This window comes from Hyperoodon ampullatus (genome assembly GCF_949752795.1).
Source record: "Hyperoodon ampullatus genome assembly, chromosome: 3".
NCBI lineage: Eukaryota > Metazoa > Chordata > Mammalia > Artiodactyla > Ziphiidae > Hyperoodon > Hyperoodon ampullatus.
In genome coordinates this window covers 154,802,710-154,819,483 of record NC_136916.1, presented here as the reverse complement: position 1 = coordinate 154,819,483, position 16,774 = coordinate 154,802,710, and the positions used below count along the sequence as shown (strand labels likewise).

The 16,774-nt window shown below is 37.3% G+C and overlaps 1 protein-coding gene across 1 annotated transcript in view; it reads left to right on the top strand.

The window, feature by feature from the left end:
- The window catches only part of SPTLC2 (serine palmitoyltransferase long chain base subunit 2), a 113,944-nt gene that overhangs the window by 78,786 nt on the left and 18,384 nt on the right, over positions 1 to 16,774 (top strand). The window lies entirely within an intron of this gene.

The following is a 16,774-nucleotide window of genomic DNA, read 5'->3' as shown; positions in this document are numbered from 1 at the left end:
ACCCAATCCAAAAATGGGCAGAAGACCTAAATAGCCATTTCTCCAAAGAAGACATACAGATGGCCAAGAAGTACATGAAAAGCTGCTCAACATCACTAATTATTAGAGAAATGCAAATCAAAACTACAATGAGGTATCACCTCACACCAGTTAGAATGGGCATCATCAGAAAATCTACAAACAACAAATGCTGGAGAGGGTGTGGAGAAAAGGGAGCCCTCTTGCACTGTTGGTGGGAATGTAAATTGATACAGCCACTATGGAGAACAGTATCGAGGTTTCTTAAAAAATGAAAAATAAAATTACCATATGATCCAGCAATCCCACTACTGGGAATATACCCAGAGAAAACCATAATTCAAAAAGACATGCACTCCACTGTTCACTGCAGCACTATTTACAATAGCCAGGTCATGGAAGCAACCTAAATGCCCATTGACAGACGAATGGATAAGATGTGGTACATATATATAGAATGGAATGTTACTCAGCCATAGAAAGGAACGAAATTCGGTCATTTGTAGAGACGTGGATGGATCTAGAGACTGTCATATAGAGTGAAGTAAGTCACAGAGAGAAAAACAAATATCGTATAGTAATGCATATATGTGGAACCTAGAAAAATGGTACAGATGAACTGGTTTGCAGGGCAGAAACTGAGACGCAGATGTAGAGAACAAACGTATGGACACCAAGGGGGGAAAGCGGCAGGGGGTGGTGTGTGGTGGTGTGATGAATTGGGCGATTGGGATTGACATGTATACACTGATGTGTATAAAATTGATGACTAATAATGACCTGCTGTATAAAAAATATATAAAATTAAACTTAAAAAATTAAAAAAAAAACGGACTTCACCTCTAGTGAGTGATGTTGTGGTAAAATATACATGACATTCTAACCAATTTTAGGTATTTATTTTATTTTCGGCTGTGTTGGGCCTTAATTGCGGCACGCAGGATCTTTGTTGTGGCGTGTGGGCTCTTCATTGTGGCGCTCAGGCTTCTCCCTAGTTGGGTACACAGGTTTTTCCCTCTCTAGTTGTGGCACGTGGGCTCCAGAGTGCGTGAGCTCTGTAGTTGCAGCATCCAGTCTCCCGAGCTGTGGCTGCATGCTTAGTAGTTGAGGTGCTCGGGCTTAGTTGCCCCACGGCATGTGGGATCTTAGTTCCCCGACCAGGGCTCAAACCTGCATCCCCTGCATTAGAAAATGGATTCTTAACCACTGGACCACCAGGGAAATCCCTGGAAGCAGTAGTCTTGATGTACTTAATTTTAAACCTTTAGACTCCAAAAATACTTGTTCCCCAAAATTGTTTTGTTTCTCTAAAGTTTTTAGCCTTTTCCGTTTGTTTCCCCTCAAACCTGCTTTTTTTTGTGTGTTCCCTATTTCAGATAATGGCATCTTTATTCATGAAATTGTCCGAAGAAGAAATCGTTATTATATTTTCTCTCCTTTATTCCATATATTTAATCACCAGAGCCTGTGGATTATGCCTCCTTAATGTCTTTGAACCTCTCTACTTCACTGTAATCCCCACTGTTATTTATTTGACTTAGACTCCTGTCTACTTTCACCTGGATTTAATAACCAGTTATAGTAGAGGGATCAGTCGAGCGAAAAGTGGTTTAGAAGGATTCAGATAAATAAACAATGCTGAAAATTAGGAATAGGAGCTATCCATGCAGAGTACCAGTAAAATTTTATGACTGATACCTTTCTTGAGTACTCTAGTTCACATTGGTTTCTCCCACCTTTCAAGATTCATTCTTTCATTAAATGTTTATTTAGCATTTTCTATGTGCTTTAAGCATTGGTAACACTTTAGTCTACCTTCAAAATATATCCTCCCTCCACTTTTTACACCTTTTGCTGTCACCCTAGTCCACACCACAGTCATCTCTCCAGTGCTCTCTCTGCTTCTGTCTTTGACTCTCTTCTAAATATATCACTCAGGGTGATCCTGTTGAATCATAGGAGGTCATGCCAGTCTTGTTTAAGAACTCTCTCAGAGGGCTTCTCCTGCTTCTTAAAGTCAGAGTCTTAACATGAAGACCTATGAGGCCCTTCTTATTTGGCCCTCTGGACTTCCCTGGTGGTGCAGTGGTTAAGAATCCGCCTACCAATGCAGGGCACACGGGTTCGAGCCCTGGTCCAGAAAGATCCCACATGTCACGGAGCAACGAAGCCTGTGTGCCACAACTACTGAGCCTGTGCCCTGGAGCCCATGAGCCACAAGTACCGAGCCCACATGCCATAGCTACTGAAGCCCACGTGCCTAGAGCACATGCTCTGCAATAAGAGAAGCCACCACAGTGAGAAGCCAGCGCACCGCAAGGATGAGTAGACCCCGCTCACCACAACTAGAGGAAGACCATGCAGCTGCAAAGACCCAGTGCAGCCAAAAATAAATAAGTAAAATAAATAAATTTATGATTTGGCCCTTTGTTGACCTCCTCTGGTCCCACTCTTCCCCGCTTGGCTCGTTCAGCTCCAACCAGACTGGCTTACTTGGTCCTTGGAAATGCAGGTGTGCTTTGCTTTTGGGTCTTGACTCTTTATGGAGGCAGCGCTTGAGCAGAATGAGTGCTTGAGTGAGGCGTTCATCTTTTTTGTTTTCTGTCCCCCATACTGGAATGTAAGCTCGTAGCAGGCAGGGGTTTTTGTGTCTTTTATTCGATACAGTCTACCCAGGACCTAGAGCAGGGTTTGGCACATAAGAGATGGGTGCTAAGGATAGATCTGTCTAATGTGTGCTTACCCAGCATGTAATATATTCTCCCCTTTCTGTATAGTCTTCCTGGTGAGATTTTTGCCTTTGGTGTAATGGCTATCATACCACTTTTGTATCTCCTGTATCTCTAGTAAATGTAAACTGAAATAAACGAAATCTTTATTATTTAATTATTTTTATGTACAAGATTTCTGTTTTTTAAAAAATAGTTTTATATCTTAAAGTTAGGCTGCCCTGAGGCTTAAAAAAATGTTAGTAGCCCCTAAATTCAGCTTCTTTAATGTTTAAGTTTCTCTAAGAAATCCTGAAGCATATACATAACTGCTGTACATGCAGGTTTTTTTTTTTAAACTCTTACTTGATAGACTTACCAATATAAATTGATCATCTTTCTCAAATATGAGCACTTTTGTTTTAATTGACAATATTGAATGTGATGAAAGAGTTCATCATTTACATGGAGTAAGTAATAAGATGCGGAACAAATTTACATGTTCGGTTGAGTTTTATAGATGTGCATATTTATTTTTATAAAAATAGGTAGCCGTTATAATAGGGATTCAAAATTCAGTTGGTTTCCACTGGGCTCCCCAAAATTTCAGAGATTACAGAATAATTCTTATTAGTGTTGGTGTCAAATCTAAGTGTTCACTTGCCAACCCACTTCCCCTTTCTTGGAAGAAGTAAAAGTTATTTTTGGAACTCTGATTTCCTGACTAATTGGAGTCAGGAATCCTAGCAATTCCCCCTATTAAAGGATATGCAAATGTCCCATAGCTCTCCTAAAAGGCAGTCTTACAGTAGGCAGTCTGAACCAGATGTGTTAGTAATACTTGGTGCCACCCTTTTATCAGCCTCTCTCTGTTGACAAAGTATGTATAAGAAAAACTAATACTAAAACATCCTAGGAAAAAATAACTTTATGGGAATGAAAGTAGATGCACAGATGAAAAATAAATATTTTTTGGCCAGTATTGTCTGATTTGTGCATTCATTCATATGATTTTTTAAAAAATTTACCTATGTATTTATTTTTGGCTGCATTGAGTCTTCGTTGCTGCACGTGGGCTTTCTCTAGTTGCGGTGAGCGGGGCTACTCTTTGTTGTGGTGCGCAGGCTTCTCACTGTGGTGGCTTCTCTTGTGGAGCAGGGGCTCTAGGCCCCTGGGCTTCAGTAGTTGTGGCACACAGGCTCAGTAATTGTGGCTCACGGGCTCTAGAGTGCAGGCTCAGTAGTTGTGGTGCACAGGCTTAGGTGCTCCACAGCATGTGGGATCTCCCCGGACCAGGGATCGAACCCGTGTCCCCTGCATTGGCAGGCAGATTCTTAACCATTGTGCCACCAGGGAAGTCCCCATATGATTTTTTTTAAAAGGAAAGAAAGGGAGGGCCAATCCCTTTATGCTTTCATTTCCTGCCTCAGGGCAAGGGCTTTAACTCCAAAGTGCTGTTTTCATAACACTTCCCCTGTCTTACAAATTCCTGGAACACCCAGCACTAAAATGTTTGGGTTTCTTTTAGATTTGTCTTGAACAACAAAGGCTAAGAGGAAAATGCTTGAGCCCACCCCTGTAATGTCTAGATGGTTCTGTTTTGGTTTTGTTTTTTAAGTAAAATGGTGATTATTAAATAGTACTTAGATATACTTAAGATTATAAAAAGAGAGATCAGACATTTAATCTCATTCCAGTTTTCTTTCCAGTTTATTTCCCAAGTAATTAAAATTTATTTTTATTTTTTTTGAAGTATTAATATGGATACAGTGAAGTGCAGAAATCTTAGACATACAGTTTAGTGAATAATGCACACTTGTCTAATCACCACCCAGATCATGTTGTAGAACATTTTCAGTATCCCAGGTCATCTTGTACCTCTTCCCAATTCATTCCTCCTTGCCAAAGATAACCATTATTTTGACTTCTATCACTATATACTAGTTTTGCCTATTCTTGAACTTCATGTAAATGGAATCTTACCTACAATACAGTACATACAATCACTCTTTTGAATTTAGTGTATTTTATTCATCATATGTCTTTGAGATTCATTCATATATTTTGGTGAAACAATAATTCATTTTCATTGCTGTCCAGTATCCCGTTGTTTGCATATATCACAGTTTTTTCATTCTGCTGACGGAAATCGGGTTATTTCCTGATTTGAACTGTTATTAAGAGTGACATTCTTACCCATGCCATTTGATACATAATTCTGTTGGGTATATGTACTTAGGAATGAAATTGCTGGGTCATAGAGTAGGCATATCTTTAGGTTGAGCATATATTGCCATTTTTAACAAAGTACCAGTTTACAGTTTCTCACTGGCAATGTATTGTTCCATATTTTTGCCAACACTTGTAACCTTTCAACTACTTTAAAAACACATTCCATTCCCATTAGGGGAAATTAGAAATGGAAGTAGAAAAAAGAGAAACATTATTTATTCTTACTCCAAGTTAGGAACATATCATTTTATATTTAATGTGTTTATTCATTTCCTCCTTTTGCCCTATCTTCCCAACCCAACTCAGTATTTTGAGAATATTTATGTAATTCCACCCAAGAAAAAAAATATACAAAAATGAACAGGACGAAGACCTAAATAAATGGCAGGATATCTGTGCTCATGGGTTGGAAGACTTACTATGGTTAAGGTAGTGATACTCCTCAAGTATGTAGATTCAACAACATACCTATCAAAGTCCCAGCTGCCTGTTTTTAGAAATAGGCAAGCTAATCCTAAAAATCATATGGAAAAGCAAGAGACCCAGAATAGCCAAATAGTCTTGGGAAAAAAACAAAATTGAAGGACCCACATGTCCCAAAGCTGTAGTGACAAGACAGTTGTCATCCTGGCATAAGTATAGATATATAAACCGTGAAATAGAACTGAGAATCCAGAAGTAAACTTTTCTATTTATGCTTAGTTGGTATTCAGGACAATTCATTGGGGAAAGAATAGTCTTTTTAAAAAAATGATTCTCGGACAACTGGATATCCACATGCAAAGGAATGATGTTGGACCCGTACCTCACACCATATACAAAAATAACTCAAAATGGATCACAGGCTTAAATGTAAGAGCTAAATTTATAAAACTCATTTTTTTTTTTTTTTTTTGGCCATGCTGTGTGGCATGTGGGATCTTAGTTCCCCAACCAGGGATCAAACCCGTGTCCCCTGAACTGGAAGCACAGCGTCTTAACCACTGGACTGCCAGGAAGTCCCTAAATTTATAAAACTCTTAGAAGAAAACATAGATGTAAAATTTTCATGACTGTGGATTAGGCAGTGGTTTCTTAGTTATGGCACCCAAGAGAACAAGCAACCAAAGAAAAAAATAGATAAATTGGACTGAATCAAAATTAAAAGGTTTTGTTCTTTAAGGAACACTCCAGCAAGATAGTGAAAAGATAGCCCTCAGAGTGGGAGGAAATTTTGCAAACCATATATCTAATAAGGGTCTAGTGTCCAGAATATATAAAGAACTTTTACAACTCAAATTAAACAACTCAATTTAAAAATGGGTGGGACTTCCCTGGTGGCGCAGTGGTTAAGAATCCACCTGCCAATGCAGGGAACACAGGTTTGAACCCTGGGCCAGGAAGATCCCACATGCCATGGAGCAGCTAAGCCCGTATGCCACAACCACTGAGCCTGTGCTCTAGAGCCCGTGAGCCACATCTGCTGAAGCCAGCACTCCTAGAGCCCATGCACCGCAACAAGAGAAGCCACTGCAATGAGAAGCCTGCACACCACAGCGAAGAGTAGCCCCCACTCACTGCAACTAGAGAAAGCCCGCGTGCAGCAACGAAGACCCAACATGGCCAAAAATAAATAAATAAATTAATTAAAGCAATCATTTAAAAAAATAATAAAATAAAATAAAAATGGGCAAAGAATTCTCATAGACACTTCTCCAAAGAAGATACACAGATGGCCAAAAAGCACAGAAGATGGTCAACCTATTAGTCATTAAGAAAATGCAAATGAAAACCACAAAATCCCACTTTACACCCACTAGGATGGCTAAAATAAAAAAGATAATAACATTGTTGGTGAGGATCTAATAAAATGGAATACTCCCATATTACTGACAGGAATGTAAGATAACCCAGCCATTTTGGAAAACAGTTTCCAGTTCCTCAAAAAGTTAAATATATAGTTACCATATGACCCAGAAATTCTGTTGTTAGGTATATACCCAACAGAATTGAACACGTATGTCCACATGACAACTTGCATGGGAATGTTTATAGCAGCATTATCCATGATAGCCAAAAATCAAAAACAACCCAAATGTGCATCAGCTCATGAATAGATAAACAAAATGTGATATATTTGTACAAAGAATATTTTTCAGCCATAAAAAGGAATGAAGTACTGATACATGCTACAACATGAATGAAACTTGAAAACGTTATGTTAGGTGAAAGAGGCCAGTACAAAAGGTCACATATTATATGATTCCATTTATATGAAATGTCCAGAATAGATAAAAACTACTGAATTGTACATTTTAGAAGGATGAATTTTAAAGGATGTGAATTATATCTCAATTAATAATAATAATTGAGGTGAAAAACTCCAAAGAGTAGAGGAATGGGGGAGTAAATTTTATTATGTATAAGCTATATATGTAGTTTATAAATACAAGTAATTATATATACCTTATATATTAATTATACATGCAATTATATATTATATGTAAGCTATAATAATTTGTAACAGTCCAGTGAATGAAACAGAAGTAAAATTCCAGAAAGGAATCCAAACATATATAAAGAAAGGGCCTACTGAACAGAGGCCCTACTTAACCATAAGTATATGTTACTTTTAATATACTGTTAATCAATTAGCTTGTATTTTTATATTAGGTTTTCCTATGTGTGGTTTTGTACTCTAAATATATCAAATTGCCCCACGTTTATATCTTCCTCTAGAGTAAATGTGGTAATTGAATCTAAGGGATGTAAAACCATGCCCAAGATCATATAGCTAATGCATCTCCAACTCAGGTTTAAGGATACAAAAGAAAACAATCCATGGTTCCTATAAAGAAATAACAGGACCAATAGGAGTTCTTAACCAACCAGCAACAGTGCTGCCTTCCTAAGGCACATTTGGAAAAGTCTAGGGGCATTTTTGATTGTCACAGACTGGGCTATGGAGAGATGCTATTGGCATTTATTGCTGAGAGGCCAGTGATTCTAAATGTTCTACAGGGCACTGGACAGCCTTAACAACCAAGAATTGTTATGCCCCAAATGCCAATAGCAGTCTTATTGAGAAACACTGGCAATGGTTGACCAAAATTTTGTAGGATGCCCCCTTTTGGAAGATGGGGGATGACAGAAATCTTACAGTGGAAATTGGGAAGAAGAATGCAGGATGAAAGGAAGTCTCTGGGCACCACATCTTTTCCTGAGAGCAGAGCCAGATAATTAATTTTTATTTTATATTGGAGTATAGTTGATTTACAATGTTGTGTTAGTTTCAGGTGTACAGCAAAGTGATTCAGTTATACATAGTGTTTCAAGTGTACAAGCTTTTGAGTTTATTTAGGTCCCATTTGTTTATTTTTGTTTTTATTTTCATTAGTCTAAGCGGTGGCTCTGAAAGATATTGCTGTGATTTATGTCAAAGAATGTTCTGCCTATGTTTTACTCTAAGAGTTTTATAGTATCTGGTTTTACATTTATTTTAGTTTATTTTTGTGTATGGTATTAGAGAATGTTCTAATTTCATTCTTTTACATGTAGCTGTCCAGTTTTCCCAGCACCACTTATTAAAGAGCTTGTCTTTTCTCCTTTGTTGTAGATTAATTGACCATAGGTGCATGGGTTTATTTCTGGGCCTTCTATCCTGTTTCATTGTTCTGTAAGTCTGTCTTTGTGCCAGTACCATACTGTTTTGATTACTGTAGCTTTATAATATAGTCTGAAGTCAGAGAGCCTGATTCCTCCAGGTCCATTTACCTTTCTCAAGATTGCTTTGGCTATTCAGGGTCTTTTGTGTCTCCGTACAAATTTTAAGATTTTTTTTGTTCTAGATCTGCAAAGAGTGCCCTTGGTAGTTTGATAGTGATTTCATTGAATCTGTAGACTGCCTTGGGTAGTACAGTCATTTTGACAATATTGATTTTTCCAATCCAAGAACATGGTGTATCTTTCCATCTGTCTGTGTCATCTTCAGTTTATTTCATCAGTGTCTTACAGTTTTTGGAGTACAAGTCTTCTGCCTCCTTAGGTAGGTTTATTCCTAGGCGTTTTATTCCTAATATTTCCTTTTAGTCAGTTCTACTTAATATAGAAGCCAAAGTGGATCAATGAGTAGTGGTTAAGACAACAGTCTGAAACCAGAAGAATCAGAGAGTTCAAATCCTGGTTCTTCCACTTGGAATTACGTAACCTCTTCGGGTGTTAGCTTAGTTTCCTCAGCTGCAAAATAATTCTTAGAGTTGCCTCTGTTTCCAAAAAGGAGAGGTGAGAATGTCTACTAATAGTCTGTTCTTCTCAGAAGTTACGGATGTGGTGTATGAAAGATGTTGTGGTTTAAGTGTTGAACAAGAAAGGAATTTGAATTCTTCTTCTTAGCCCAGGTTTACTTGTCTCTTTTGAAAGTGTCATTGTGATTGCATCTGAGATTTTCTGCCATGCCAACTATTTACAGTTCTTGGAGCTGCTATAACGGCAGTAATTAAGGCACACCTAACTCCTCCTTTGCATAAGCCCAGAGTACTTCCAGCTGAGAAGGAGATGGAGCTGTTGTCCTAATATTGGATTTAGATATAGCACCACTAGTGCAAGAGAATGCCAAGTTCGTTTAAATTAATATAAATCAACACGTTCGTCCATTCACTTATGGAAGACTATAAAGTAGTATTTTATCAGGAAGTAAGGCTGGTTAGTAGTTGACTTGGTAATATTTAGAGATATAATAACTGAAGCTAAATATAATTTTCCCCTGGTTAGAAATTGCTTTACTGGCAAAAGGAAAATGAAGAAGCATTTATTGAGCCTGGCACTGTGCTTACTATGTTACATAGTTTCTTTGCTTTAAAGGGAGTCAGTACTAGAAGCTTCCATAATTACTTTGGAAATAGCCTTTGAAAACATAGTTTGCATGCGATTTGAGTTACCTGATACTATAAAGACTTGTATAAGAAGTCTTCAAGATATAAGCTCCAGTTTTAGATAACAATGGAGACACATGTTTAACATAGGCAGAGTTAACACTGAGGATGTCTGAGTTTATTCTATTTTTTAAAGAAGATGCTTTTCAAGAGAAAAGCCAGAGGAGTGAAACATGTTCCTTTTCACTCTGCAGTATAGTCCAACCAAAGTAAAATATTAGAAAAAGTAACCTTCCAGATAGTAAAAATAAGACTTTGGACAGATGAGTAAACTGAAAGATTGATAGTTAAGTTCAGTTCTTAGACATAAAATATTAAAGAGATATTATGTGAAATATCCATAATGTAATATCTTTGATAGTATAAATTAGAATAGCAGTAACTTTATTTTATTTTTCCCAGGAAGGCAGATTATATCAGCATATCCAGGAAATCTAAGAAGATTAGGAGCTGTGTAATGGAGTATAATGTGAGTTAGGGGATCAACTCTGACTGAACATCATTCATATTTGTGTCCTTTATTTTGAAAGATTTCGGTTAACACCGGAAATGTTTTTTTTGAAGTTTCAGAGTCAAACTCATTTTGCTGATTATAAGTTATATAAAAGCTCATCAGCTAAATTGAAAGTTATATTGCTATGTAAACAGGTGAGTACTTGCTATATTTTTTGAAGCCTGAGTTCTGAGTAGTTAGCACTAATGCCATTTAAGACAAAATATCTGCTGCCTTTTGTATTTCTTGTTTTGTGCATAGATCTTATCTTTTTTTTTTTTTAACTGGCCCTGAGACTTCAGAAAATTTTTATCTCATAGAACACCATCTGTTCTGATTAATAACTGTCTGGGAGGGCTTACAGAATTTTATTTGATAATAACGGAGTAGTTCCTTCAAACCCTAAGATTACAAGCCTGAGAACCCTGAGAAATCTGGATTAAGACTTGGTAAAAATATTTCGTTTGAAAATGTCTGGAATGCAGTTAGTACAACTGCAAATCTGTTTAGCAGTGGTTAATAAATATAACTCTCTATGTAATTCTGTATTGTAAAAGTGATTTAAAGTTATCAATATATAATGGTTATCAGTACATAGATAATTGTGCTGTCCCTTCTACCTCCATCTTCCACCCTTTTTAGGCTTTCTATTTCCTTAAAAGAAATAATGATGCCATCATTATTTCTTAAAACTAATGATGCCATCACAACCTATTGATCCATCATATTCATTACTTCCCTCCTTAGCATAAAATTTATTACAAGAAGTTGAGGACTTAAAAATGACCAGTTAAAGTTATCTGCTACATTTTCTGGGACATTAACTACACATATGTGTTTACTTTTCTCTCTTTCGTGCCAGGCTGTAGGTTTTAATTGAAGAGATTCTAAAAATGGCTTCATTCTAACAAATTGTATTAAGGAATTCCAAAAGGACAGCCAACACAGTGAGGTTCATTTGTGAACTTCAAGAGAATCAGTACAGAGGTTTTCTCTAAATTGCTTTTATGCTTTTTATCACCCTTAAAACGAAAGATTTATGTTTGAAAAGTAGAGAAGAATGCTGACCTCTTATATTACCATCTGTGTTCTCTCTGAGGCAAGGATAAAGACCTTTTAAGAGTTAGTATCTTTTTTTTAATATATTTATTTATTTTTGGCTGCAGTGGGTCTTCGTTGCTGTGCGCAGGCTTTCTCTAGTTGCGGCGAGTGGGGGCTACTCTTCGTTGTGGCGTGCAGACTTCTCATTGTTGTGGCTTCTCTTATTGTGGAGCACGGGCTCTAGGCGCTCAGGCTTCAGTAGTTGTGGCATGTGGGCTCAGTAGTTGTGGCTCGCGGGCTCTAGAGCGCAGTAATTCTGGTGCACGGGCTTAGTTGCTCCGCGGCATGTGGGATCTTCCCGGGCCAGGGCTCGAACCTGTGTCCCCTGCATTGGCAGGCAGATTCTTAACCACTGTGCCACCAGGAAAGCCCAGTATCTTTTTTTTTAACAAGGCTAACCTTTCTTTGTTTTTAAATTTGTGTTAGACCAGATACTTGCTGCAGCTCTGCAGTAAGAAAACTCTTTAGAACTGAGCTAGCAGGTTGGACTTAAGTACCATGCTTCTTGTATTAATATTAACTGGTATTTTATATGATATTTAATTCAAAATGGGTAACAGTGTTGCCTTTAAAATTCAGTGTCACATCGGGAATAAGGGACAACCACTTTCCCAATATGTATAACTGCAAAAGCTTACTGATTTGTGAGTAACTTAACTTGGCTGCTTTTCCTATTATTATCTTTGAAATTATTAGGTTGAATCAGAAGAAATCGCCTTTTTAAGGTCAAAAATAGTCAAATATTGGCAGTTTCATGGTTCAGCCTAGTAGTTTTGTTGGATAAACAGACCACTTAATTTCTGGGATTCACTATGACCACTATTTCTAATTTAGCTTGCTTCTTTCTCCAGCACTGGTCTTGATTCTTCCCCTCAGTCTTTATTCCCTACTCACCAGTGATGATTGCAGTTTGCTATTCCAGATGAGTTTATTGGAAGAACTACTTTCCACTTGCCCTGTGTCTTAGGCTCCTTCACCCATTCATCCCTATCCTATTCATTTGCTAGTAAGTGCCGTTTAAAAAGTAAAACACAGATATTGTTACCCAATAAAGGGTTAAACACTTTAAAGTTTGAAAAGTACATAATTTCTTGCTGTGGTGTAGAAGAAAAAGGGCTAAATGGGAGTCAGAACCTTGATCTTCCTCCTACTGAATGAAAGGCCTTAGAGAAAGTAGTTTAACATTTATGGGCCTGTTTCTTTGTGTATAAAGTATAAATACAGTTTACCTGTGAACAACAGAGGTTTAAACTGCCCAGGTCCACTTACATGTAGATATTTTTCAACAGTAAATGCTGCAGTACTACGTGGTCCCTGGTTGGTTGAATCTGCAGACCTCAGCTATGGAGAGCCGACTATAAATTATATGTGGATTAAGGGTCAAGTGTAGTACATTATTTTACCATATCCACCTAAAGCAGTTAGAATCAAATGAAACTGAGCTGTTAGTTGCTAATTATAGTAATTCTTCCCTTATTTGGGCATGACTAGGATGCTTAAATAAATATTTAGGAGAGAATTTTTTTTATTGAAGTATAGTTGATTTACAATATTGTGTTAGTTTCAGGAGTATAGCACAGTGATTCATTATTTTTGCAGATTATATTCCATTATAGGTTATTATAAGATAATGGGTATACTTCCCTGTGCTACACAGTAAATTCTGTTGCTTATCTATTTTATGTATAGTAGTTTGTATCTGTTAATCCCATACTTGTCATTTGTCCCTCCCCCCTTCCCTCTCTCCTTTGGTAACATGAGTTTGTTTTCTAAGTCTGTAAGTCTATTTCTGTTTTGTAGATAAGTTCATTGTATCATTTTTTTAGATTCCACATATAAGTGATATTATATGATATTTGTCTTTCTCTGTCTGAACTTAGTATGATAATCTCCATCCATGGTGCTGCAAATGGCATTAGTTCTTTTTTTTTAATGGCTGAGTAATATTCCACTGTGTGTGTGTGTGTGTATACACACACACACACACACGTGCACACACACATCTTTGTCCATTCATCTGTCGATGGACATTTAGGTTGCTTCCATGTCTTGGCTGTTGTAAATAGTGCTGTGAATACTTGGGTGCATGTATCTTTTAGAATTAGAGTTTTTGTCTTTTCCAGATATATGCCCATATAAGTGATACCATATAGTATTTGTCTTTGTCCGTCTGACTTATTTAAATAAGCATAATATTCTCTAGGTCCATCCCTGTTGCTGCAAATGGCATTATTTCATTCTTTCTTATGACTGAGTAATATTCCATTGTATATATATTCCATATCTTCTTAATCCAGTCATCTGTTGATGGACACTTGGGTTGCTTTCATGTCTTGGCTACTGTAAATAGTGCTGCTGTGAACATTGGGATGCATATATCTTTTAGAATGAGTGTTTTCTTTTTTTCCAGATATATACCCAGAGGTGGAATTGCTGGATTATATGGTAGTTGTATTTTTATCAATAGTTTTTTAAGGAACCTCCATACTGTTTTCCATAGTGTCTGCACCAATTTACATTCCCACCAGCAGTGTACAAGGGTCCCTTTTATCCACATCCTCTATTTAGGAGAGAATTCTTTTTTTTTTTTTTTTTTTTTTTAATTTTTTGGCTGCACCACGTGGCATGTGGGATCTTAGTTCTCTGACCAGGGATCAAACCTGTGCCCCCTGCATTGACAGCACAGAGTCTTAACCACTGGACTGCCAGGGAAGTCCCTCGGAGAGAATTCTTTTAAATCTGAACTTTATAACTGCCAAAATGAAAGTTGGTAATCTCAACTCTAATGCCCATTAACACATAAATGGGTAAACAAATTGTGGTATATCTTTGGTAAGGGATACTATTCAGCAATAATAAGGATATATAAGTTGGGAATTTTAAATGCCTGTTCTCAGTATCTTCCAGTTTTGCCTAAGAATGTTATTTTAGATGTGTTTTCTTTTGGGACTCTTCTTGTCAAGGAACAGATGACAATGAATGGTGAGACTGAGATTTCTACTTGCTTGTGTTACAGAGAACTTGCTTAGAATGATATAGCCATAGGTGGAAAAGGTAAGGTGTAAATCTCTTAGCATTTCTTCTTTTCCTTGATAATTTTTCTTGATAATCTTGGAATAAGAAAAAAATATTTTAACAAAAGGTAGTTAGTTTGTGATAAGACAGGGCTTCGCTGGTGGCGCAGTGGTTGAGAGTTCTCCTGCCAATGCAGGGGACACGGGTTCGCGCCCCGGTCTGGGAAGATCCCACATGCTGCAGAGCAGCTGGGCCCGTGGGCCATGGCCACTGAGCCTGCACGTCCGGAGCCTGTGATCCACAACGGGAGAAGCCACAACAGTGAGAGGCCTGCATACTGCAAAAACAAAACAAAACAAAAAAAGAAAAAGATAACAAGTTGTAAAATAATAAGTGGTGCAGGAAAAATTAATGTACACTAAATTAGCAAACGTGTCACTCAGTTTCTAAAAATCTTTAATATAATTTATATACAATAAAATTCACCAATTTTAAGTGTGTAATTCCATGAGTTTTGACAAATGTATACAGTCATGTAACCATACCATAACTGAAGTATAAAATGTTTTTGTCACCCCTGGAAAGTCCCCTTCATACCGCTCTGCTGTCAGTCCTCTCTCCATTCCCTGGCAACCACTAATCTGTTTTCTATCATTGTAATTATGTCTTTTTAAGAATTTCCTATAAATAAATTCACAACAGTATAGTCTTTTGTGTCTGACTTATTTCATTTAACATAATCCTTTTGAGATTCATCATTTTTGCATGTATCAGTTGTTCCCTTTTTATGTATTTTCTTTCTCTCTTCCTCATGTTTCCTCTACTTTTCTGAATGTATGGAGTATATTTATAATAGCATTCTTGTATCTTTGTCTGCTAATATTCTGTCATTTCTGGTCTGTTTCTATTGATAGACCTTTCTCCTAGTTGGTGGGTCATATTTTCCTGTTTCTTTGAATGCCTAGAATTTTTTATTATACGTCACACATTGTGAATTTTACATTACTAGGGGCTGCATTTTGTATTCATTTAGGTAATAATGTTGGACTTTGTTCTTGGTATCAATTGGATCCTTTTAAGACTTGCTTTTAAGGGGTGTTAGGGTGGGCCAGAGCAACTTTTAGTCTAGGGCTAATTTAGCTCCACTACTAGTGTGATTCTGAGGTTTTTCCATTTTGGTTGGTGAAAATAGAAGCTATTCCCAACTTTATGAGTGCTGGGAATTGTTCAGTCTGCTGCTTTCTGTTGGAGCTTTCTCCAGCCCCTCATAGTTTCTTGTCATACGTGTTCAGATCAGCACTTTGCCAAATGCTCTTCTGTAGACCCCCAAAGGTCTCTCTGTGCACCTTCCTCCTCCCCTGTTGTGTGTCCAGTAAATTCTAGCCACCTTAGCCTCCCCAACTCCAAAATCCGATGTCTTCGACTGACAAGACTAGGTCCCCACTCCTGGAGCAGCCCGGGACCTGTCTCCAGGTGGTATGGGGACAATCCAGAGACTCACTTCTGTTTTCCCTTCTCTCCAGCAGCACAGTCCTCCACTGCCTGGGGCCCAATGTCTGAAAACCATTTTGTAATATACTCTGTCCAGCTTTCTGTTGTTTACAAACAGGAAAGAAAATCTGGTTCCTATACTTTATCATGGCTGGAAGTGGAAGTCTCTTATTCTAAATGTAGAGTAAGCATGTGTTGGTATTTCTAGTGGAAAATTAGAGTACGTGGCTCATCAGTTGTCAACATACACTTAACATACCTTAATGTCTGCTTTAATATGTGTAAGATGTATGTCATAACTTAAGTGATGTTCTTCAGTGTTCACACTAAACTAATCTAAGCTTGTATGTGCTTCTCTGGTCAACTTGAAATTATTTACATATAGAGTATTAATTTGGGGTTATTTATAGCAAACTTATCTAGAGTAGTTTCCCATCAATGATGGATATGTTAGCGTTTTGATTCTAAGGACATTTGTTAGTCATCTGTATTTGCAATTGATTAACTTACCTTTGAGCTATATGGTTGTATTTTTTAAAATATGAATTTGCTGGCTTTCTAATATATGTGAAAATGACTGCAGCCTTTTCTTATTTGTGAGTATTTGTGATTTAGAAAACCATAAAACAGTTCTTAGCCCTTTGCAAGCTGATCTTTTGAATTTATGTCTTGCTGTCTGTTACAGAATGATTGTTTTTGGACATCTGTTCATAGATTGACCTACCATAAAGTCAAAACCAGGCCAAATATTTAGTCAGTCAGCAGTTAGAGAAATGCGTGTCTTAATCCATTTGTGTTTTAGGGAA